This window comes from Diabrotica virgifera, chromosome 6, assembly GCF_917563875.1.
Source record: "Diabrotica virgifera virgifera chromosome 6, PGI_DIABVI_V3a".
Lineage (NCBI taxonomy): Eukaryota > Metazoa > Arthropoda > Insecta > Coleoptera > Chrysomelidae > Diabrotica > Diabrotica virgifera.
In genome coordinates, this window is record NC_065448.1 from 121,158,994 (window position 1) to 121,186,345 (window position 27,352).

Consider the following 27,352-nt stretch of genomic DNA (forward strand, 5'->3'; position numbering starts at 1 on the left):
CACACTTTCGCATGAATATCTTAAATCAAAAAGAGAAAAGAAGCAAGAATGGATGACAGATAAAGTATTGCAGATGATGGAAGAGCGAAGGAAATTAAAAGGTAGAAATGACAATGAATACAAAAAGTTACATAAGAGTATACTAAGAGAAATAAAAGGGACAAAAGAAGTATGGCTGATGGAGAAATTTACAGAAATTGAAACACTACAACGCAAACATGACGATTTCCATATGCACAAAAAGATTTAAAAAGTACAGAACATCAGAAAACAACGCAATATAGGCATAGTCGTAGACGTTGAAGGTCAAATTTTGACTACAATTGAAGATAAATTCAGAAGATGGAAAGAATATAATATGCAAGAATTATTCGAAGATGCTGCACGAAGTCCGTATGAAATAGACAATCCCTATGGTCCAGAAATAACAAACGAAGAAATAACTATGGCCATTAAGCGGATTAAAGATGGGAAATCACCAGGACCTGATGAGGTGCATGGTGAAATTTTAAAGCTATTAGAGGCACAAAAAATTACAGCTCGTAAAAAGTTATTCAACAACATATACGAGACTGGTTACTTACCAAAAGACTGGCTGCTATCAATATTCATTCCACTTCCCAAAAAAGCCAACGCTAGAAAATGTGAAGAACATAGATTAATTAGTTTGATGAGCCATGTACTTAAAGTACTCCTTACTATCATTCACTCGCGCATATACACCAAATTAGAAGAACAGCTGAGTGAAGTTCAATTTGGATTCAGATCAGGACTCGGAACGAGGGAAGCACTTTTCAGCTTGCAAGTTCTAATACAGAGAGCCAGGGATGTCAATTGCGATGTGTATGCATGTTTTATAGATTTCGAGAAGGCATTTGATAAAGTCCCACATGGAAAACTAATCGATATCCTAAAAACATCAGAACTCGATGGTAAGGATATAAGACTCGTTTCAAACTTATATCTCCAACAAAAAGCAACAGTTCGATTCGAAAATGAACTGTCCGAAATCTTCACGGTTGAAAAAGGAGTCAGACAGGGTTGCATACTGTCACCAACATTATTTAACGTATACTCTGAAAACATCTTTAGAGAGGCCTTGGACGAATCAGAAGATGGTATTGCAGTAAATGGACAACTTATAAATAATATTAGATATGCAGACGATACAGTATTGCTGGCAGATAGTGCGCAGGGGCTCCAAATGATCATGGATAATGTTGTAGAAGCATGTAACAAATACGGCCTAGAACTAAACTGTAAGAAGACAAAAATAATGATCATTAGTAAAAACACCAACATAACCGCCCAAATTACAGTAAACAATACACCCCTAGAGAGAGTACAGAAAATATGCTACCTGGGCTGCAACATTAAGTATACTTGGGATCATAGCTACGAAATAAAAACTCGTATTGAAAAATCCAGAAGCTCTTTTAACAGTGTTAAGAAAATTCTCTGCAACTTGTCTTTAAGTATCAATATACGCATAAGAATTCTTAGATGTTACGTCTTTAGTATCCTCCTATACGGAGTTGAAAGCTGGAGCCTGACAGAAGATGCCATAAAACGGGTAGAGGCGTTTGAAAGGTGGTGCTACCGGCGTATGTTGAGGGTCTCATATATACACCATACAACTAATATAACTATTCTCCAGAGGCTAGGAAAAGACAAAGAAATAATTAATACCGTAAAGAACAGAAAATTTGTTTACTTCGGCCACATTATGCGTAATGAAAAATACCGACTGCTGCAGTTGATTCTACAAGGCAAGATTGAGGACAGGAGAGGCCCTGGACGTAGACGTATATCCTGGCTGGCCAATCTTAGGAAGTAGACTGGTCTAACGTCAACTGATCTATTTCGAGTTGCCGTAAATATAATAAGATGGGTCAATGTGGTCGCCAACATCTTCAGAAGATAGGCACTTTTAGAAGATAAACTTGTATTTCACAATTTGTCATTTGTTTTACACACATATTTTTACTAGTTGTTGTTATTCCTTTTTTAGCAATGTTTTCTACAAATACATCATTCGTATTGAGTTTTATCTTCTATATATATTAAGATTATTCTTCTTAGCTAGATATTTTCTTTTAGCATTTTAATCATATTTTCTGCCTTCAATGAGCCGACTAGTTCTAAATGCACCAAGTACCAGTTTCAAAGCTGTAGACTGAGTGCTGTTGAGTCTTTTTAAGGTAGTTTTGCTTGCGGCGTTATAACATATATACTTCGTCCAATTTACTTACCGTTGCACGTCATCCGCGTCATAGCTTGTAACATGATACCAACACCAAATATTTAGGCGGTAGCTGTGTTCTTTTTTAGAATCACAACGATTCTAAAAAATAACACACCTACCGCCTAAATATTTCGTGTTGGTGTCATGTTACAAGCTATGACGCGGATGACGTGCAACGGTAAGTAAATTGGATGAAGTATACAGCCATAGTCTAGTTTACTTCTAATAAGTGATTTATATAAGTTTATTAATATTTTATTATCTGCGCCCCATATCGATAACTGTTTATTGATGCCAATAATATTTATAAAATTTGATACTATTGTTACAGGTTTATTATTTATATGGGAAATAAGCCACAATTAAAATGAAAAAAACAATTTTATTAACGTTTCGACGCCCAAATCGGGTGCCGTTGTCAAAATACAAAATATTACTAAAATAAACAAAAGAGTTGTTGCTAAGCAAAAAAATTCTTCTAATAATTTATTTAATCTCACTCATTTATATTGGCAATTCAGACATATACTATACATTTTAAAGTAGAATTTAATAATAAAAAAATAAACATATTGTTACAGGATTGCCACTGTTGCAACATATAAAAATCGGTCAGTGATTTTTATACATTATTAAAATAATATAAAAAAATCTGCTCTGTAGTAGTTCATAGAGTTTACTCTTAGGGCCGGTTGTTCGAACGCTAATCAAAACTGATCATTATCAAATATTTAATTACAATTATATTTGATTAAGCGTCATTGATTAAGATTAAGCGGCAGATGTCGCATTTTGAGGTTATGTTGACTGATTTATTTTATTATTTTGGTTTTAATTTAAAATAAAACATAATTAAACTCTTTCTGATGTTAATTTTTTGTTTTTACTTACAAATCAATAATAATAATAAGCAATTTTTAATAATTTAAGAGCTGCGGCTATATTTTAATTACTGTTTTACCTACAATCAATAACTGATTAGTGTTTTACATGTATTTTTCATGTCGCGATTTGATTCCCATCAAGAAAATTGATTACAATAAATGATTGATTATAATCAACTTCTTGATTAGCGTTCGAACAACCGGCCCTTTAGACATACATATATGTTAATCAAAGACAGATTTTGTTTTATCACCCAAAAAACTAGAATTATAAAAAATAGGTTAAACTAGAAATATAATTCAATAAATAACAAAAGACCAAATCCCATGTAAAATATTAAGAACAGACGAATTCGAAGTAAATTCTCAGTAGTGCAATATCTACGTACAATAGTCTTGTACAATACACTAGTTGTATTGTACAGTAGTTGTAATAGCTTTTATAGTAAAAACCCGACAATAAAAATAACAAAGGTGGTAGTTACAAGATCAGAAAAGGAACCCACTTGTGTTTTCCGTAATAATTTTCGAAATCAACTTTTTCCGGAAACTTTGAAAAATTAAAACATTGCAGCTAAAAAGTTACTTTTTAGAAAGTTTTTCTCACAGAAGAGCAATCAACATTTCGTATTAATTTTAAAAAATTAAAATCGGTTAAAAGTAGGCCTTGGAAATAACGGGTCTGTAAAACAGCATTTTTCTCTTATTTAAATTTATTTTTCCATGAGAAGCTTCATAATTTAATTAGTTTTCTTCAGAGAGATTAAAATAAATTTGTAAAATTTATATTTTAAATTGTTGCTTTACCACTTTTTCAACAAAGACGTAATCAAAATTTGTTTTATTGCAAATTAAAAACCATTTGGGTTGTCCAAGTTTTTAATAAATCATTAATAAGTCGTAAATAAGTCATTAGAATATGCAAATCTCTATCAGTTAATTTAAAATTGCATAGGTGATATCTCATTATTTGAAATTTTTGGACGTCATATATTTTTAGTCATTTCAGAATAATTTTCTACGAGTACTAACAATATTGTCATCACCATTCTCTTTGCCTTTGTCCCAATGAGGGGTCGGCTTTCCTAATTACATTTCTCCATAAGTTTGTATCTTGTGTCATATCAATATTAGTCCTATTTACCGACATGTTCTGCCTAAGTATCTCTCCCAGGTTTTCCTTGCTCTTCATTTCCCCCTTCTTCCAGGAACCGGCAGATCAGTAATTATTCATATTGTTTGAATAGCGTCTCGACGTTGAAAATAACCAAACCATCTTAACTTGTGTTCCTTCATTTTGGCATCAATTGGTGCTTTCCCTAGTATACTCGTTCTCAATTTTATCCGTTTTGGTCACTCCACTCATCCGTCTAAGCATTCTCATTTCGACCACATGTGTTCGTGGTATAGCTGGTCTTATGACTGTTTTATAGAATTTTCCTTCAGCTTCATCGACAATTTTCTGTCACACAACCCAGCTCCTTCTATTTCATTCATCCAACTCTAATTCGACTGCATGCATTTCCCATTATATTTCCTCATTACTCTGTAATACTAATCCTAGCTACTTCAAACTATTACTTTTAACTAAGATTTCATTATCCAAAGACATCATTTTATTTATAATAACTCCATAATTTTTAAACAAACAGTCCAAATATTCTGTTTTTTTTTTCTATTAACTTTTAAACCTCTTTCCTCCAGAGCCTTTCTACACTGTTCCAATTTTTGTTCTAAATCCTTTTCATTATTTTCTACTAAAATTACATCTTTTTTCCTCTTCTTCTTTTTCAGCCTCAATTAATCCAACTTTGGACATAGGCCTACCCCAATTCAATGCGTTCTCTATTTTGCGCCACTTGTTTCCAGTTGTGTCCTCCAATATTTTTAATGCCATCAGACTGTCTCATTTGTGGCCTTCCTCTGATTCTTCTTTCTAACATTCGTCGACATTGTCTACAGTGTTGTATTTCGTGATTCCATATTTTTTCCTTCAGTCGGGCATTGTGTCTACATAATCAAGAAATTGGTTCCGTTACAGTTCGTGGCTTTCTTTTAGGTAAATCCCTTCTGGTATATGTACTCTAAATCCTCTTCCCAAAGTAGTGTTTTAATTGTATGATCAAGAAGTGTGTCTATTTTAAAAATATTTGTATCTACAATATCACCTGTATTAACTGTAACATTTTCTTTATTCTTCACAACATTTGGACATTTTTTGCTCCCGGAATTGGCTCTTGTGGCAATTTTTCTTATTACTTTCTTCTTGGTTTCTTTATTTTGTTTACCTTTATTGTTTGTTTTTGCGTCAATTCGCTTTTAAAAAATTTGTCAATTGAGGTGTCAATTTCTTTATATAATGAGTTGTCTGGATTAACTAAAGACAGATTATCGGATGTCGATTGGATATCTGAATTCATTGTATCTTCTGCGGCAATAGTATCACCGCTGTATAATAGCTTATATATGTAATATCACCGTCTTCGGGAAGTTTAACTAGAAAATCAGAAAGTAGATTATCTTCTGTAATAACGGGAATGTCTTGCATGTTGTATATAATTCATTGCCACCTGCAGGTTTAAGTGTAAGATCTGAAGATATATGAGTTTCTGTGATGATATCTTGTATATCATCTGTGATTCCGCCTGTCTCTGTAATCTGAATTGTGTGCATATATACGGTATTTTTAAATAAATTAAATATATTAAACAGCAGTAATTTTGAATCTCTATTTAGTTCTTTTAAATTATCCAAACTTTGAAATTCTAGTATTTTCTTGGCTCCAACTGTGTATACAAAATCTTCATATGTTTTTGATTTTGTCATTGAGCTAGTGTGATTAATACCTTTACTCGGGTCTTTGTTCTTTCCTAAACATTTGGAATAGTCTATTGCCTCAGGGTTCCATGGATACAATCCAGATGCTTGAAAGCCATTAATTATAGAATCTGATTTTAATTGACTAATGGCTGTGCTTAACACTAATGCAAAATTCTCTTTGGTGACTACTGAGTTTGGGTTTTCCCGTCTAAACTTTAATACTGCCCAATTACAATTTGCCTTTAATTGTTTAAATGCAGCAACATCTGCAGGCTGTATAATTCTGGTCGCATTGGGATATAATGCCACTAAAATAATTTGTAACTTTGAACATAATTCACTGGTTTGAATGGTTAAGTGAGTTTTATGTCCATCAACGAACACAATGACTGGAAATATAGTGTTTTTTGCAACTAGGTACTTATATAAGACGTTTCCTATGTATTCATGGAAGTTTTCATTCTTCATCCATCCCGTATCGCTACACGCTATGTCCCATTCTCGTGGAACTGAATTTATAACATTGCTAGGAAGTCGTTTGTATGGGTAAATAATCATCGGTGCTGTTATTTCTGTTATTTCTCCACATGCTGCAAACGTAAACATAACCATCAAATTAACTTTGGAGTGATGTTCTATTTGATATACATTTTTGCTTTTCTTTACAGACAATACTCGTTTATTTTTGAGACCCAAGAGGAAGCAGGTTTCATCCCCATTTAAAACACGTGAAGAGTCTTGAATGATATCAATATATCCTTTACAATGCAAATATTCTTGAATACAGGTGAACCATTTTTTTTATATATTTTTCAAACACAACCGAACTTTCTGCTGTTACCGCTTCTGGAGTTCGCTTGCTTAAATCTGGATGTCGCTTTAAAAAGGATCTATACCAACCTCTTCCGGGCCGATTGTCAGTAAGAGGATTATGACGTGGATTTGCGTCAAGAAAACCTTTAACTAAGTCTTGTATATCTTCCACTCTTACTGGAAAACGTTTGTCTTGGCATGTTACGATACAATTCTTTAAATCTCTTCCTCCAAAGAAATAATAGGATTGGGGCCAAGGGTAGATTCCTCATTAAATTTTTCGCTTGCTCTAAACTGCAGTGTTGCTCTTGGCACATCAAATTGTTCAGCGGCTTTCCGTTGGCCCATGCTATTTTCTATGGCCTGAAAAGCAGACTGAAGATCTTGTTCTGTATATTTTTTGTTATACGTTTTGTCTTTCTGGATATTTGGCATTTTTTATTATAAAAATAAAAATAATTTAACAGTATCTAATAATGTTAGCTACAATACGGACGTTTCGAATTTGATTCAAATTGCCCGCATGGGCACTAATTTTATAAAAACTAAAATAATTTTAATTTTAGAAAAACGAATCCGGACAAAAAATATATTCCTATTACACATTACAGTTATTGGCCAACTTGTGGTTTAGTGATTGGCAGTCGGCCAATCACGGGTTATGGCCATAAAAAATAAGAAAAAAATTCTTGAAATGTGTTGTGTTGGACCAAACTAAGCTAAAAGAGCCTAAATTATAATAAATATTTTAATTTAAAGTAGGTACAGTAATTAGCCGGTAGGCCAATTATTATAACGCGGACATATTAAAGATACAGCGCTTGGCCACTAAAATTTACCGCCAAAAAATTATAACCTAACTATTAAAACCACCGATAACGTAATATGTACCCCACTAAATCGCCACAAAACATTAATATAAGAAGATACACAATATTATTAGCCAAGATAACTCAACTAATGAATTGCCTTCCTTAAAAAATTCTTTAAAAAACTCTTAAAACTGGATGCACCTGGTAGCTTCGAACAACACACGCCGTCACAACTAGATAATATTAACTGAGAGAGATGATAGCTAGACCAAATGTATATCAATGTTGCCGAATTGCAATGCAAATGCATGTATTTCCTTATACTTTCTGACAATCTTAATATTTCTGATTTTTTTGAAAGTGGCCAATCACTAATGACCGGCCAACAACTGTACCCGTTACCCTATTTCAGTTTCTTCACATATCCGCCTTTAAATTACTCTCTCCCATATTCTTATGGTGTGAGTAAAAAGTCTAATGGCCCTATAGTTTGTATATCCCTGGAAGATCACACCTATTTTTTTTACATAAACCTCACACATGGGTGTCAGATACCCAATGATTTTTTTTGAAGAAATAAAAGAAAAAGTAAATATTTTATGATTTCCAGAGACTCTCTAATCACTATTGAATACATACGAATAATTAAATCAATAATTTTATTTTCTCTCTCTTAATTGTAGTAACACAAAAGAACAAAATATTAAAAATACCTAAAAATATTTAAAAAATATTTTCTAAAAACCGAAAACGTAATTCAAAATATTTTAATTTAATTTAACAACAAAATGGTCTTTCTAACTAAAATATAACACCTTTTGATTATAGAACTCATATTCATTCTTAGCCAGGTATTTCAGTTTCACTCATTTTATTAACTACACTCATAAGACAGTGTGGCTCTATGCTCCATGCATTATGCTTTATAGCAAGCCGAGCATGCACACTTAGCTTTTCCATCTTTGCCTTTGCAGAAATGACACCTAGTTTTCTTTACTAAATTTGTGGGATGTTGTGTTGTTAGGTCGTTAACTTGAACGCACACTTGATCGCAAACCTCACACATGGGTGCTACATACCCTAGCCTGTATTCAATAAATTCTCGTGATTGGAAATATTGCTCAAATGAGACCGCAACTACACACCCGTCCTTGACAGACTAGAGACTGAATTAACATAAAGCAGCATTACCATTAAAATGCAGCTGCGCAAGCTACATGCAGTTAAGTGTCGCGATGGGTATCTCACACCCAAGTGTGAGCTTCCAGGATTATTGTATAATACCTCCCTTGTCTTTTAAACAGGTATACTGGTTCGCCATTTTTCTGGCATTTGTTGAACTTCCATAATTCTATTAATTAAACCTGTTAGTCAACTTGTTCCTGTCTCTCCTATTGCTTTCCACACTTTCCCAGGGATATCCAACATTATATTATTATACTAACAATATTTTCGTATTTTATAAAATAGTTATAGCAATTTTAAGTTTCAATGTAATGATAATCATATTTCAAGTATATTTAATGAAAAAATTTTCTTGGTGAAAGGTATATTTATTGAAAAACCCATAAAAGGGCTACACATATCACAACAAAACGTTTTCTCTCTGTATAAAGAGCATCATCAGTGTTACCTAAAATAAGTATAACCGTATTAGTTAAGAAAAAAAAACTAATACGTTAATTAATACGGATATAGTTATTTTAGGTAACACTGGTAATGCTCTTTTTACAGAGCGAAAACGTTTTGTTGTGATATTTGTAGCCCTTTTATGGGTTCTTAGATAAATATACCTTTTACCAAAAAAAATTTTCATTAAATTTACTTGTAAAGTAGAACCCCGCAAATCCGAACTATTGGGGGACAGCCGGTTCGGATTCCGAAAAGTTCGGATTATCCGAAAGTTAACCTGGAAAACATGGATGAATAGTGCACTTTTTAAAGAATTAGGAATTTAAGTGTGAAAAACAATTTGTTCCATCCGTTTCGATATTCAATAAGGAAGTGGAAAAGCTGTTTTCCTACCACCAAATATGACCACCTTATTGTAAGCCATGGACCAGGGTATTCTGCAGTTTATAAAACTGTACTATAGAAAAAATTTGGTACGGATTGTATTGAGGAAAGCCGTCCACTACTGACAACCTGAAAAAAATCACCGTAAAAGATCTCATTTATTGGGTGGCTGAAGCCTGGGACAACAGCCCTTAGAGTTTAATTACAAAATCATGGAAGAAGTTGTGGCCAGATTTACAATTTGAAGAAGCTCCATTACAAGGTTCCTAGAAATCGTAACATAATTTCCAAGATGTGAAAACAAAGAAGAAAGTGCAATTACAAAATGTATTGAAGCTGACGACAATGGGCACCAATAATTTACGGATGAAGACATTGTAGACTGGGTTTAACCTTAAGGCAGCCCTAATGAAGAAGAAGAAAGCGAGAAAGAACTTTTTCTGCCAGATCGAGTGTCACACGCAGTTGCCACTAAAGCTCTGGATGTGGCTCTACGTTACGTGGAGCGGAAATCTGCTGCGTTACCGATCGATGTAATGTTTATGCGTAAATGGTTTAACATCGCTGCGTTAACTCGCTACACCTCCATGCATCAGACGAAAGTTACCGACTTCTTAAAGAATACGCCTTATTGATCCTACATTGTTAAATTTTCTGGTTTTACCATGTATAATAAACATGTTTTTAAGTTTTTGTCTTGAATTTTTAAATTTTTTTAACTTTCCGTGGGTTCGGATTTACCGAACGTTCGGATTAGCGGGTTTCGGATTTGCGGGGTTCTACTGTAATTAGTGGTATACAGCCAGCTACAGAAAATTCTTCCTTGTGGATAATAATATTTTAGCGAAGAACTTTTCGCGAATGCCAATTGCACGTTTAATTATAATAATCCCATACATATATTGTAGATCCAAAACCACTTAAAAACTGTAGCCATGTCAGTGATTGCTGGAAATTCTCCTTTTGGTACCAATTTCCAGAAATCTGCAAAATCTTCTCAATAATTTTTGCTTTCGAACACAATTTTTCAGCAAAAATGCTTTTTATTTTTTCATTATTTTGAAGTTCAACGAGCTATAACTGAATATCGCCAGGATAACAAACTATTTTAGCCAAACTTATTATGAAAGTACTTATAAATATTTGTACATTTTGTTTTTTACTTTTAGAATCTTTTCTCAAGCGGCTGTGATATGCATTTAATTGTAGATTGGTATGTAGAATTATTAACGATAGCAATATTGAGCCCCTCTTTCAAAAATTTTAGCGCGGGAATTTAGAAAAGAGATTTAATTTTGCTTTGAATCCCCTTATCAAATTAAACATAGTCGGAAGTGAGCAATCTATAGATCATGTAATTCAAGACTAAAAATACTGAGGTACAGTGGAACCTCGATAAGTCGGCCCCCGATAACCCGGAAGTCCGGCTAACCCGGACCGATTTTCATCAGACAAAACAAAATTTTTTTCACTTTGACTGAGTTTTTTACCAAGAAATAAACAATACTCTATACAACTGTACGTAATTTAGATGTACTGTGCATATGTATTTCATGTTTTTACATTTATAATGGAGTTTATCTCTAAGTATACCATATTTTGTTAATTTTTACCATATTCTCCGGCTAACCCGGATTTTCGACAACCCGGATCGGCCGCGGTCCCGATTAGTCCGACTTATCGAGGTTCCACTGTAATTAGTAATGTCAACAAGGAATGCAAGATTACTCAACCAGGGTGTATCCTTCAGTAAATCAATTTCAGTAAAGCCCCTTTCTACTCCAAAAATTGCAAGACCTGTTTTCTTAAGTCGAAGAAATGTTTCAACATATTGCTCTTTGAATCCATGTGAATAGACGTGTCATCCGTTGAATCCATCCTTAAATGGACATATTGGACATATTGGACATGCTGCCTATCTTCGCGGGAAACTTGTCGATATCTTTAAATTTGGTGCTTATTTTTCAAAACTAACTTTGGCCCGTGGGCCTGGGGTTGAGCAGCCCTGCTCTAGTCGAAAGGTTTGTGCTTATGGAAACACGAGTGGTACAAATCTTATTCAAAACTTCGATCCATCAAAAACTTTATAATAGCTTGGTGTCCAACAACTGATATCCGTCGCCTACAACAGTGTTAACCAGACTACGCCTAGGACACTCAAGGCTAACACATTCATATTTTTTCCCAAACAGTGGACCTCCCCGGTGTGAACTGGGGGGAATTTAAAATTTACTTGTTTTTATAAAATCTAGTTCTAATTTATCAAGTTGTATTTTTTAATTACAGTAAAATAAAAGTTATTCCAATTTTATAGATAATACATTATTGAGCAAATAACACTTACATGTAGCTTATAACATATCAGCTATTCTTTTTATTTTAAATTACTCTTATTTGAACTTGTCTTTCTGTTATATTAAAATAAAATATTTTCCACCCATATAGTATTTCACAACACTCTACAAATTATTTTCCGTCTTAGAACTATTCGAAGTTCGTTTCATTACAAAACTTTGTCGCACAAAGAGCTTTCAACGACTGTTTTCTCTGTATACTTCTCAACTTTCCGTACTGACGGCATGTTTTAGAAACAATTGTCACAGAACTGGGTTAAACAAATGAGGGTTGTAGGAAATGGGAAATGGATGAGCATTAAGTAAATGGCAGTTACTCATGTGAAACAAATAAATGCAGCGATTAAAGTGAAGTAATAATTTTAAAACTAAGTTTGTTAAATTATTAATCCTATTTTTTTCACTGTCGCGTTTTTATTAAAAAAAGGTTTTTGATGGCAATAAATATTTTAAATAAATATATTTTAGAAGAATAATAATTAGTTGACATGTACCAACTTCTTGTATATTTATAACGAAAGCAATTTAATAACATAATTTTAAGACAGTGACAGCCTTAGTTCAGTGGCTAAGATACTTGCTTTACTAACAAGAGTGGACGAGTTTGATTGTAGAGACCAGCAATGATACAGTAAAATCTCGTTTTATGCGGTGGATACGTTCTACACAAAAGTGCATAAAAAACCGCATAAAAAAACTTTGCTTGCATTGAAAAAGTAGGGATACGTTCCGTAGTTTTCTAAAATCACATAAAATGGTGGACGTTTGTCCACCAAAAATTGTATGTGTTTGATGTTTTTTTCTCTATTAGGCCAAATAAAATCTTAAAGAAGGAATTAAAAACGCAAAATAACGATATTGAAATTGCAAAAACCTCTTCTAATGAAACATAAAACTTTATGACACTTAATTAATTGTTTCATTCCAGAAATCAAAATGTGCTGTTTATTATACTGCAACTTGAAATCAGCAACATTTACGTCCGGTTTCATAATCAACTTAAAGTGAACAATTATTAAAGTTCACTTTAAAGTTGACATTTACCCTTATGAATTGCATTGATAAAGGTACCAACTTAAAATTTAAAGTCCACTTTAACTGATTATGAAACCGAGCGTTAAACTCTTAAATACTTAAACATTTAAATATAAAATAAAAAATAAAAATGTATACCATTTTTATTCAGTTGCAATGCGAAGGCAAAACAATCTTACTTTTCAATTAGAATACGGAGTGCAGTCCAGTCCCTTGAATCGCGATTTTCGTCTCTTATTGGAGCCTTCATGGGAAGGAACGTAGGCACTGTTCTCCATATTTTAACTGATTCGCATCGAGAGGTTTTCCCACCCATTGCAACTGAAGTGATGATAGTAGGTGGCTAGCGCCATCTGGCATTGAAAGACGAAGTAGTTTTCAATCCTAATAGTAAATTATTAATATTGAAAATATCATAAATATTACTAAAAGATTTTTAAATTGAAAACTTATTGGTACACTTTCCTGGTGATACCTCCAAGACTTCTACAATTTGCAAGTCAAATGGATGCTGCAGTGAAGACTGCAAATCTTGAAAATCGCGATTCAAGGGACTGGACTGCACTCCGTATTCTAATTGAAAAGTAAGATTGTTTTGCCTTCGCATTGCAACTGAATAAAAATGGTATACATTTTTATTTTATAGTCGTATTACTCCGTAGAGTAACCAGGTGCATTTTCCGTTGGAACTTTACCGAGCTGCTGACGGGGGATGTGAATTGCATAGTGTAGAATTCCTTCCCTCTCGTCTTCACTGCAGCATCCATTTGACTTGCAAATTGTAGAAGTCTTGGAGGTGTCACCAGGAAAGTGTACCAATAAGTTTTCAATTTAAAAATCTTTTAGTAATATTTTTGATATTTTCAATATTAATAATTTACTATTAGGATTGAAAACTACTTCGTCTTTCAATGCCAGATGGCGCTAGCCACCTACTATCATCACTTCAGTTGCAATGGGTGGGAAAACCTCTCGATGCGAATCAGTTAAAATATGGAGAACAGTGCCTACGTTCCTTCCGATGAAGGCTCCAATAAGAGCCGAAAATCGCGATTCAAGGGACTGGACTGCACTCCGTATTCTAATTGAAAAGTAAGATTGTTTTGCCTTCGCATTGCAACTGATTAAAAATAATTTACTATTAGGATTGAAAACTACTTCGTCTTTCAATGCCAGATGGCGCTAGCCACCTACTATCATCACTTCAGTTGCAATGAGTGGGAAAACCTCTCGATGCGAATCAGTTAAAATATGGAGAACAGTGCCTACGTTCCTTCCGATGAAGGCTCCAATAAGAGCCGAAAATCGCGATTCAAGGGACTGGACTGCACTCCGTATTCTAATTGAAAAGTAAGATTGTTTTGCCTTCGCATTGCAACTGAATAAAAGTGGTATACATTTTTATTTTTTATTTTATAGTCGTATTACTCCGTAGCGTAACTAGGTGCATTTTTCCGTTGGAACTTTACCAGCTGCAGACGGGGGATGTGAATTGCATAGTGTAGAATTCCTTCCCTCTCGTCTTCACTGCAGCATCCATTTGACTTGCAAATTGTAGAAGTCTTGGAGGTGTCACCAGGAAAGTGTACCAATAAGTTTTCAATTTAAAAATCTTTTAGTAATATTTTTGATATTTTCAATATTAATAATTTACTATTAGGATTGAAAACTACTTCGTCATTTAAATATAATTTCAAAAGAATTACAGGTTATACCTTTCAGTGCGAAACTCAGATTTGTTTGGGCCGTCTATGCACCGTCCTTTGGTTTTCGTCATAGTCTGTCAACATTCTTATAGTCTGGTCAGAAAGTCCTGATATTGCTAAATGGTTTACATACTCTTTCGTCTATCGTTGTTAGGATTTTTGTGATGATTCTCTAAATACCTACCTTAATGGGACATGTCTTGGTATAATCAGAGCTATTCTAGTTATGTGATTCTAGACGGTCTGTATTTTTTTCCGATGGTTTTGTACGTGTGCTGCTATGCAGCTAGGTCATATAATATGTGAGTGTTGGAAAAATTGCACAATTTGCATCCTAATCTTTGCTTTGAATCTAGGTTTATCTTTCCGACCTGTTAGTGTTGAGAATTGACTACTAACGATTTTAGATATATTGACGGTTTGGTTTACACGTTCTGTGAAAAGTAGCTTTTTATCAAACGTTATGTTCGGAAGATTAGTTTCTTGATCCCAGTTCACACATAGTTCACCTACACACGCGTGCAACTTAGATTCGAGAAACGTGGAACGTAGGAGATGGTAAAACGAGATGGAAAAGTAGGACCCACACCACATGTCTGAAGATACCATCTGTTCATCGCAGAACATAATGAATGGGGAGGTTTGTGATGAACAGTCAGCCATAGAATTGGCAAAATGAATTTTGTCCCTCGCCGGCTGAGCATCCAAAGGATCTGGCTATAGAGCCCATGTTTTTCGTCCTTTCCAATGCCCGAAGGTCAATTTTCCCGAAGTGCAATTTAGGTGAAGAGCCATTTACCTGAAAGCAATCTTCTATGTGAATGCGGCCAAAACTAGCATTTATTCGACGTGTTCGTGATTCTTGCATGGCTAGTGTATCAGAAGATGCTGTGTGGTGAAGTTTGAGGTGAAATAATAATAGAGGGAAGTAATGGGTATTGTGTGCATTTAGTCCAGATAAATAAGATTTTTCTCGTGACACATCCCCCTCCAGGCGGAAACCAAATTTTTTGAGTTATATGGACATCTATATTAAAAACCTTTATGTTTCCTGCAGCCGATTTTGATGATATACATAGTTATAAACAAATGAAGATAAAAAACGGCAAATTTTCGCTTGTTTCGTCTATAACCAAAAAGTTAAGCATTTTAAACAAATTTGAGAGTAATAAACTCATAAACCGTCTAAATAATTTCAATCTGGCGTCCGCTGAACATGTCTATCCTTATTGGTTGCTTAGAAAATTGCAAAATAAATCATAAATTTTGAGTTTTTATAAATATTCATAACTTATGTAAAAATTAAGTTAGAACCTTCTTATTACATGAATTGCTGAGACTTCTGGTGCTTAAATTATATTTTAAATTTCAAAGCAATTGGTAAAATAGTTTAAAATTTATTTAATTTGTTTATCCCAAATTCTTTTCTTTGCAACATTGTAAGTCAGAAAGTTATGAGGTTACAGTAAGACTTCTGACAATTTGTGGAAGAAAAACATTTTTACTATCGACTTAATAATAAAAAAATGACAAAAAGTAATTTTGTGTGTGTGTGTGTGTTTATGTTTTATTGGCACTGGTTTAAGCAACCAACTGGCCAGTCAATGTGTTTTGAATTCTCTCTTTTACAAAATATATGCTTAGTATCTAAATTTTAAAACTATTAGTACTACTGTTTTTTTTTACTCTGTTTTTTTTATTATTTTTTTTATTATATTTTTTAACATTTTTTTTATTACATTTTTAATTTTTTTTTTTTAGTTTTTTTTTTTTTTTTTTTTTTTTTTTTTTTTTTTTGTATATTTTTTTATCGCGCTAAGACCTAAACCCGATTCAACCTCGCGGAGGTTTAGATCTTAGTATCTTTTTATTTTATTTAATTATTATTTTTTTTTTTTTTTATTTTTTTTTTCTTTTTTTCTCAGAGCTTTAATTTTAAACAATTAACATGGTTGTACAAAATTTTATAAACATCTAGATTGTTTGATTGTAAAAGGTATATAAGATTAAAAGGAAATTGTACATTAACTTGAACTAGATTGGCAAAAAAGTTTGATATTTCAATAAAATGTAAAGGACATTCTAATAGCATATGTTGTAGATCAGCTAGCTCTCCACATAAACATTCATCATTATCTACAAGTCCTATTTCTCTTTTGTAGACTGGAGTCAGACAGTGATTACTTCTTATTCGACAAATAGTTTTGATAAAGCCTTTGTTGGAAACTTGATTAAACCATGTCTTGATGGGAAGTGTAGGCTGGATTTTTTTGTAATAATTTCCTTTGTCTGAATTATTGTATTGTTCCTGCCATTTCGTCCGTTTGATAGATCTTATAATAGAAATTATGTCTCCCATAGGAAGTTGATAAGTATGCAGAGTGGATTCCTTCGTTGTTGCTTTTTTAGCCAGATCATCTACTATTTCGTTGTTTGTTATACCAATGTGTGCTTTTATCCAACACAATATTATATTTTTGCCCGATTTCAAAGCTTCACTGTTCATTGCTATGATGTCACTGATGATATAATTTTCTGCAAAATTATGTACATTATATTTCAATGTCTTTACAATGCTTTGGCAGTCTGTAAATATAACATAATTGAGTTCTTTTTGATTAATACATATTTTGTATGCTTCTTTGATTGCAATGAGTTCAGCTGTGAAAATTGTCATTTTATCAGGTAATCTGTTGTTTATTTTTATACTTTTTTGTGGGTAATATATAGCATATCCAACTTTTCCTTCCATTTTTGAACCATCCGTATATAATTTCTGATAACTCCCCCAGTTTTTTTGTACACACTGAAGGTGGTCTATTTTAGTAAGGAAGTCTGTCGCACGAATATTACTTAAATGACAGTTAACTGGAGATAAATAATCTTCATAATTTAGCTTTCGAGACGAGCTTTGTTCAATTTGGTGTATGTCGCCAATGGAATTAGAAACGTTGAGGAAGCTTTCCACAACTAAAAGCAGTTTCTTTTTTTCCCAGTAATAATGAGTTAGGTATGAGGTGGTTAAATGAACAATTTTATTTAATAGCAGTTTATCGTTTACCGCTGTTTTAACTATAAATTTCTCACTTAGGTATTCCCTGCGTAATGAAAGTGGAGGTTCATTAAGCTCACATTCCATGACCAATATAGGTGTGCTACGAAGATAACCAGTGCATAACCTAAGTGCCTTATTTTTGATCCTCTCGATTTTTTGGAGTACAGAGTTTGATGCTGAGCCATAAAAAATAGATCCATAGTCTAAGATTGATCTTATCAAATTTCTGTATAGTAATATTGATATGTTTGGATCAGCTCCCCAGTTACTGACACTTACAGTCTTCATGATATTCATTGCATTTTCCATTCTTCGTAATATGTAATTTGTGTGTTCTTTCCAATTTAATTTGGAGTCTAAAAATACGCCAAGAAATTTTATTGAAGTTTTATAAGGAATACTAGTATTATCAAATTGTAGATGGCTTTGAGGAACATATCGTTTTTTAGTAAAGGTAACAATGGTTGATTTACTCTCTGATATTGTTAAGTTATTATCGGTAGCCCATTTTTTTATAATATTCAATGTCGATTTAAGGTAGTTATTACATCTATCTATTGACTTATTTTCTGCATATATCGCAACATCATCAGCGTACTGTAGGATTTTTATGTGTTGAGGAAGTTTAGTTTCTAAGTCAGCAGTATACAGTATATATAATATAGGACTTAGGATGCTACCCTGAGGTAGTCCCAAAGATGTGTATCGGGAATTAGATTGATCTCCATTTAATCTAACGTGAACTGCTCGATTAATGTATAAGTTAATGATGTTCCATGTTACTATCTCGGGTATTCCTATTTCCAACATTTTCGCGTATAGTATGTGAAGATTAACGTTGTCGTAAGCCCCTTTTATATCTAAGAACAAAGCACTAACTGCTTTCTTATAAGTAAAGGAACTATAAATGTCTATTAAAAAGTGGCAGAGGCTATCTTGTGTGGATTTACCTTTTCTAAAACCAAACTGACTTCTTGGTAATAGGTCGTTCTTTTCTAGCCAAAATTCCAGACGGTTTTTAATAAGTCTCTCATATGTTTTTAGTATACAGGAAGCCAGACCGATTGGACGGTAAGAATCCCAATTCTTTGATGATTTTCCTGGTTTTAAAACCGGGATAATAGTGTAAACGTGCCAATCGTCAGGAATCTTTATGCGGCGCATCCAAATTTCATTATATATATTTAGTAGTGCAGCCTTACCAATTCTTGAAAGATTTGATAGCATCGAGTAATGGATATTATCGGCACCTGGTGCTGAATTTGAGTTTTTCTTCAACGCAAAGTTTAGTTCAGTGGCAGAAAATGGTTTGACTAGGAAACGGATTGGTTCTGGATAGTCGTACAGAGCATTTAGTTGTAAATCAGGAATTACTAATTCTGCAGACGGCGGTGTGATATTTTGATGGAACTCTTCTATCCACGAAGCTTCCGACAGAATAACAGGGACTTTGTTCTTTGTTTTTCTATTTTTTATTCGGTTAACTTTTGACCATACATCTTTAATAGGGACTGACCTATTTAGGGATCCGACATAATCTCTCCAGCTATTTCTTTTAGTTTGTTTAGTGATCTTCTTGACATGTGCATCATCTTTTTTATACTTAAGTAGGTTTTCATGGTTTGGATTTTCTCTGAATATACAAAAACTTTCCTGTCTTCTTCTGACTGCTTCTTCACATTCTAAATCCCACCAGTATTTTCCTCTGGAAGTCGGTTTTTTTATTTTAAATTTGGAGATGCAGTAGGATGCAGTTGTATTTATATTGTGCAAAATTTGTTCATAAGAATTTATATCTTTAAATTGAGAGAATACATCTTCCGAATACTGTTCATATAATTTCCAGTCGGCATTCTTTAAATTCCACTTTTGTGAATATGGATTATATGTATGAGTTGGTTGATCCTCTAACTCTACTCTTATAGGTGTATGGTCTGAACCAAATAGGTCTTGAAGTGTTTTCCAAGTGATCAGGTGGTTTAAGTCAGGAGTACAAATGGTCAGGTCTATTGCCGATTTCGAGAAGTTCCTAAAGAAAGTAGGAGAGCCATCATTTTTGAATATTAAATTATTATCGTCTATACAGTCCATCAAGATTTTACCTTTCATATCTGTTTGGTTGTCTAGGCCCCAGGCAATGTGGTGAGCATTAAGGTCACCTCCTATTATAAATGGTCTTTCTATAGATGTTATGAAATTGTTCCATTGTTGTAACAATAACTTGGTTCCTGGGGGAACATACATAGATATAAATGTGACAGTATATGACTTAAACTTTATTTTTATTGCTACTTTATTGACGTTTATTAAATCTACTTTCATGGTGACTTCCTCGTAATATAGGTTTGAATTTATTAAAATTGCTGAGCCACCGCCAACAGTTACTGAAAAGCGGTCGTCTCTGACAATATTGTACCCGTGAAAGTTATAATACTTTTCTGGTTTAAATCTAGTTTCTGACAATAATGCGATATCAACTTTCTGGTCTTCTAATAGGTGGATAAGGTTTTCTCTATTAGAGTTAGCCGATCTACAATTCCATTGACAAATTACCAATCTATTCATTATTATATAAGAGAGAACTTAAAACTGATTGAATTGAATTTACTAGAACTGATTTTTCTGGAATTTCAAAATTTTTGTGATTTATATTAGAGATAATACTTGTAACTATATTTGATATTAATTCTGTTAATTCTTTTGATGGTTCATGTATTTTATATCCTTGTTCTGGATTAAATGTAGATTGATACGAAGAAGAGGTGATAATACCACCAGGTCTGTTGGACATGGGGTTTAACTTTATTATTTTTTGATGTTCCATTGTTACTTGGTCTGGTGAGGAAAAGATAGGTCGTTTGTATTTTGGTGGTTTTATTATTGTATATCTATTTGAAACTGAAGGTAGAGCGAACTGATTGGAAGATGTTTGAGACGTGGACAATTGAGTAAAGGAATATGAAGAGGATGGTGCATTCATATTTGGAGTTTGATGAGAATTTATTGAGGAATTATTGGCTGCTATAGATGCATAAGTTATCTTAGGAAAGAGTTTAATTGTTTCCTTAAAAGATAAGCTGTTTTCAGACATATAATGTTTTATTTTCTTTTGGCGATCAAATTCTGGGCATATCTCCCATTCATTAGTGAAGTGTTCACCTTCACAGGATAGACATTTTTTGTTAAACGATGATAAAGGACAAGAATCGGAAAGGTGAGATTCATGACACTTAAAACAGCGAGGATTACTTTTACACTGCTTACTCATGTGCCCATACCTATAGCAGTGGTAACAGATAATTACCTTTTGCTGGTATTTTTCAACAGTGTGTAAGACATGATTAATTACTACATACTTTGGTATATTCTGGCATTTAAAAGACACAATAACTGATTTTGTTGGATTAAATATTACTTTGTCATCTGCTACTATTTTTCTTGTTATTCGTTTCACATACTCAACCGAGAATTTGCAATGGTGATCAAATTCCTTTATTCTATTTTTAAGATATTCTTCCGATATATCTGAATCTATATCCCTTACTACACCTAGTTTAAACAATTGAAATTTTGGAATGTATGCGGTCAGATTTTTTTGAATAAGGAATTTGGAAGTAACTAAATCATTTGCGCTACTATAATTTTTAAATGAGACCCTAACTCGGTTGCGTCCGATTGAGTCAATTTTTTTTATATAATTGTCAATTTCTGGATGTAACGTAAATAGGATCTCGCCTATTTTAACAGCGTTTAATTTTCCTGTAAAATTTAAACTGGAGTTTTCAATGAAAATGTAAAAAGGTCCTAAATCAATTTTTTCGTATAAATAAACAGGCCTGGTTTTTTCTGGTTGATCTGAGTTTACTAAAGTATTTTGTTTTTCATTAATATTGTTAAGATTAATACTACTACTTATCTTATTTTGAGGCTGGTTGGGTAGAAATCCATTTAAATCTTGTAAATCACAGCTACTATCCATCGAATTCTCAATATCAGGCGGTTCGCCTCCACTAGATGACTCCATAGAGGAGTTTTCAAGTAACGTTTAACTTATGAACACTTTCAAAATGTAAACTAAATAAGGAAAAGTTTAACAAAACTAAAAAAACTAAATTAGAACGGTATAAATCAAATAATCCGCCAAAAATTAATATTTTTCGGAGAGATTTCCAAATTTAAATTAACTTTGACAATTATTTTGACGTATCTCGAAAAAGTAATTTTAAACAGTGTAAAATTATTTTGCACAAACACTTCGATTTTTTGCTTACTTGTAAACAATTAGAATAACTTTTTAACCGCTAACCGTAGAAAAATAATTTTTTCATATTTGGAAAGATTGAATTTTTATACATATTTGGAAAGAAAAACAAATTAGGGATGAAGTTAGCCCCCCTTTTTTTAATTCACATGTTTGTGCAAAATAATTTTGCAGTAATTAGAATTATTTTTTGGCATTTTTTTAATTAAATTAATAATATAAATTTTCTTCTTTCATAAACTATCCAAAGTATTAGTGTAACTTCATCATTTTCTGACTTATAGCGTTGCAAAAAAAAATTAATTTGCGATAAACAAATTAAATAACTTTTAAACTATTTGACCAATTGCTTTGAACTTTAAAATATAATTTAAGCACAAGAAGTATCAGCAATTACTGTAATAAGAAGGTTCTAATTTAATTTTTACATAAGTTATGAATATTTAAAAAAACTCAAAATTTATGATTTATTTTGCAATTTTCTAAGCAACCAATAAGGATAGACATATTCAGCGAACGCCATATTGAAATTTTTTAGAGGATTTATGAGTTTGTTACTCTCTTGGACATCGCACACATCTTATGGAAAATATAATGTCACTCAAATTCAATAAAATTTATACGAATAGATACGTTTTAAATTAACGGTCAAATCTTATCATTGCGACAACTCTATATTTTCAATAATAAGAGCAGAAATTGATATAAATAAATCTGAAATCAAATGGGTACGTACATAAGTTAGAGAGAGAAAAAATATTTTAAAATACCCAAATTGTCGGTACTCCATAAATCAGCGGATTAGTTTCACTAATCCGCTTAGGCCCAGCGGGGTTTAAGCTCCTTTTGAATAGCACCCAGAGCAATAGTGACACTTTTACTGACTCCAAAAATGCGATTTCGATAAACTTTAATTGCAATTTGCGCCGTGATTAATCATAATTAAGAGTTGGCGCAATGATAAGATGTGACCGTTAATTTAAAACAAATCTATTCGTATAAATTTTATTGAATTTGAGTGACATTATATTAACACATTGGTTATAGACGAAAAAAGCGAAAATTTACCGTTTTTTCATATTCATTTGTTTATAACTATGTATATCATCAAAATCGGCTGCAGGAAATATAAAGGTTATTAATATAGATGTCCATACTACTCAAAAAATTTGGTTTCGGCCTGGAGGGGGTTGTGTCACCAACAGGATATTTTTTTTTCCTTATTTCTCTGAACTAATTGTCAGATGTATACGGCTATCATACGATCCGTGTATATATTTTTTAGTTTTGTTATTTATACAAGGGTCGGCATAAGTCAGGCAACAAATTTGCACAAAAAGAAAAAATGCAGCTACAAAATGATTTCTTTTTTAAGAAACTACAAAAGGGATTCGGAAAAGGGATACTGTAGGTAAGTGGTCATCTTCAGAATTGACGCCAATCTTGAACAATTCATTTATTTTAACGTTTCGGAATGTACAGCAAGGTCTGGCGAAGCACGTCAAGCTGCCCACGAAGATTTTCAAATGTTTCTTCAATTGCAGTTGAGTGGTCCTATTGCAAAAACGCGGTTCTTGAGAAGACCCCACAGGAAGAATTCACAGGGTGTAAGGTCACATGACCGTGCGGGCTACTCAACGATTCCTCGTCTGCCTATCTATTTTCCAAAATGAACATTAAAGTACACTCGCAGACATGTCCCGTAGTGCAGCGAAGCTCCATCCTGCATGAAAAGACGGATGTTTGCGAGTGTTGGATCGTTGTCCATTTGACCACGTAAATATTCGAGCATTACCCTCAAAAAAGTACGGACCCACGAAACCTCCCGTATGGATACCTGTCTACACAAACACATACACCCCAGGCAGGATTAATTCTTCTTTCACGAAGACGTGAGGAGTCTGGTCGTTTCAGTACACACAGTTATGCCGATATACCGTACCGATCAGCTTCAAGATTGCTTCATCCGACCACAAAATGGAATGATGGAACTGCTTATCATCCTGCCTGTATCAGAGGTACCACTGAAACATTCCCAAAATTCTAATCTGGGATCAAAATCAGCCTCGTGAAGTGCGTGGGGGAGACGCGGATGTATCGTTTTAATTCGACAGCTTTGCCAGACTTATAAGCGTTGCCGGACTTATGCCGGTTTTTCGAGAGCGTTGCCTAACTTATGCCGACCCCCATATTGTAAATTATTAGTAAAATAAAAAAAATAAATAAAAGAAATAAAATAAAAAATGGGTTATGTAATGTTATTATTCTTCTGGTGAGCATGTGCTCGTTTTTTATTTTGTGGGAGGTCACTGCATACGTCCGACTATTCTGTGGCTATCTCATTTTCTCATTATTGTTCTAGGTTTTCTCTTTATTCAACTAACTCTTGTCTCAGCCCTCTATGTATCGTCCTTTGGTTTCCGCCAGTCTGTAAACTCTCTTAACAATCTGCTCGGATGGTTCGTGAGATTGTTGAATAGTGTGTATGCCCTTTTTTATATAGTTTTCAGTATTTCATTTTGGTAGAAATCACCACACGTACCTTAATGAGACGTATATCTCAAGGTTCTCTGAGTATGTGATCCTGGACTTAGTCTTGGCAAAATTATACAATTTGACATCTTAATCTTTGTTTTCTCACTATCTCGTTATACGCGAGATAGACTATCCAGTTTACTCTCCTGACCACTCGGTTCACGTGTTCTGTGAATAGTAGCTTTTTATTAAACGTTATACCTACATACTTACTGGTCCAAGGAATAATCTTTTACTCCGACAATGCACCTACAGTTTACCCTTAAACATTCTATCTTTTAAACTCTTTACTTAAAGAAAATACGATATCGTATTTTGTCTACGATAATAGTCTTAAAGATAGTCTTGTCAAGGATGAACATTACTTCTGCTGTAAAGGTGGTTAAATATTATTAGAGACCTAATAGTCCAGGAACCGAAGCTTTTCACCTCGCAATTTTTACAGAAGCAATCCATTTGCTTGAAAATTTGAAAATTAGTAGTAGATAGTCCAAGAATCAAAATGTATATGATGCCGAAAGGCGCTTTTACCATGGGGGTGGTTGTCACCCCATCTCGGGGATGGAAATTTTTTATTATATTTTCACCGCAAAAGTTGATAAAAACGTTCATTCTAAGCAAAAAATGTTCTATACATTTTTTTGATAAATTTAATTGTTTTAGATTTCTTCGCTATAGAAAATGTTAGTTTTATATCGAAAAAATCAATGTTTTTCGATATACTTATTTACGATTCACTCAATTTTTGCCGTAGAAAAATTTTTTTCAAATCAGATTCTAGGGAATTAAATAACCTATAATTTTATATTTAAAGAATATTTCGCATCTCTGATGCTAATCTTTCTATTCTGAAGAAAATGGCATTTTTTACCAACCTACAAAAATGCGTTATTCGCTTTTAACTCCAGTTTTTTAAAAGTTAATCATTCTAAGCCAGTTAAACTTCTAGAATCTAATAATAATATATAATTATAGAAGAACAAATAAGGCCAATGATTAAAAACACTGCTAATTTACGTTATTATGCTTCCAATTGGATTTTTCCTTTTTTTTAATATATTGATTTTTTAACCGTAACTTTTTTATTTTTTATCCTAGGAAATTTTGTTAAAAAAGAATTTTGTGAATTTTTACAAGATCTGTAAGCATATTAATATTACATCTCTGTAAAATCATCAGGCGCAAAAAGAGGGTCTTTGAAAGTTTTGGTAAAGGTGGTTTTTGCATGTTATTAAAAGTTTTAATTGTCAATAATATAAAGAACACCAAATAAGGTCAATGACTAATTTTAATTAGAGTTGTGATTAGGGAGTTGCTTCCGATCACTTTTTCGCTGAAAAAAATGGGGACTGACATTCTTCTTAATTTTTGAGCTAGAGACTTTATATTTATTTCCGGAGATAGATATTTTTAAATACTTTAAATTAGTTTAAACAAGTTATCCTCGAAAAGTGCATAGTTTTCCAGTCTCTTGACTCTAAAACTGCAATATCTAGCATTTGACAAAGAAGGGCTAACATATAATAAAGTATAGCTCGATTACTATTGGTCTTAAAGAAAATAAAAAAAAACGGTTTTGTTTATTTTTTCAAAAGGTAGGTACATTTTTGTTGAGTAAAGTAGTTTTGATAAAACGAAAACTTTTTGAGATATTAACAGAAAACTTATTTCTTAAAATAATGGCTTTTTCGATATAAACCTAATACTTTCGATAGCGAATAAATCGAAAACTATGAACTTTCAAAAAAATGTATAGAACGTTTTTTGCTTAGAATGAATGTTTTCACCAACTTTTGTGGTCAAAATATAATAAAAAATTTACACCCCCGAGATGGGGTGGCAACCACCCCATGGTAAAAGCGCCTTTAGGCGTTATATAGATTTTGAGTGTTAACAGAGCCGTACTTAGGCATAGTAAAATTTATGAAATTTTAGACTTGAATTGAATATTATCAAATTACATATTAATTATTTTAATATAGACCATGTTTAACACTAACTTAGACAGTGACTCAACTGATGATTCTATTTCTTAAAGAAGGAGAGAAGATGATGGAAAAGAAAGAGAGCTTTTCGAAATAAGTAGGAAGTCAAATAGAACACCAGTCAAACGTAATAAAGATGAAATGATCGACAAACTATTGGAGTTGATGAATGAGATGAGAAAAGAATTGCAAGAAATGAGGAGTGATACCAAAGAAACGAGAAGAGAGCAGCAAGAAATGTGACATGAAGTTAATCAAAAATAAATCAGGAACACTAATTTATAAAAGAAGAATACGAAAGAATAAAAAAAGAGAACGAGATGATGAAACTAGAAGTAAGCAGCTTGAAGCAAAATGTGGAGAGTATAGAAAAAGAAAAAAAAAACAAAACAACGTGGTGATAACCGGCCTCCAAATACAGACAGAAGACTCAAAAACATTAAAAAATACTATGAATAATTTTCTTGCGGAAAAAATAGAAGTTAAGGTAAAAACAGTGAGAAAAATAGGAGACAGAATATGTAAGCTGGGTTTTGATAATGCGGAAGACAAAGAAAAAATCATGCAACATAAATTCAAGCTGCAAAAAATTAGAGAACAACGCATATATATTAATCACGACCTAACTGCAACAGAAAGAGAAATGCAGAAAAATTTAAAACAAAGAGTCAAGGAAGAAAAATGAAAGGAAATCTAGCAAGAATTGGGTTCAACAAACTAACTATAGGAAAGGAAGAAAGGAAATGGAACAGGATCGAAAGAAAACTAGAACAAACAAAAAACTAAGAGTAAATGATAGATTGGAACAAAAGGCAACGAACGTGGCAATGG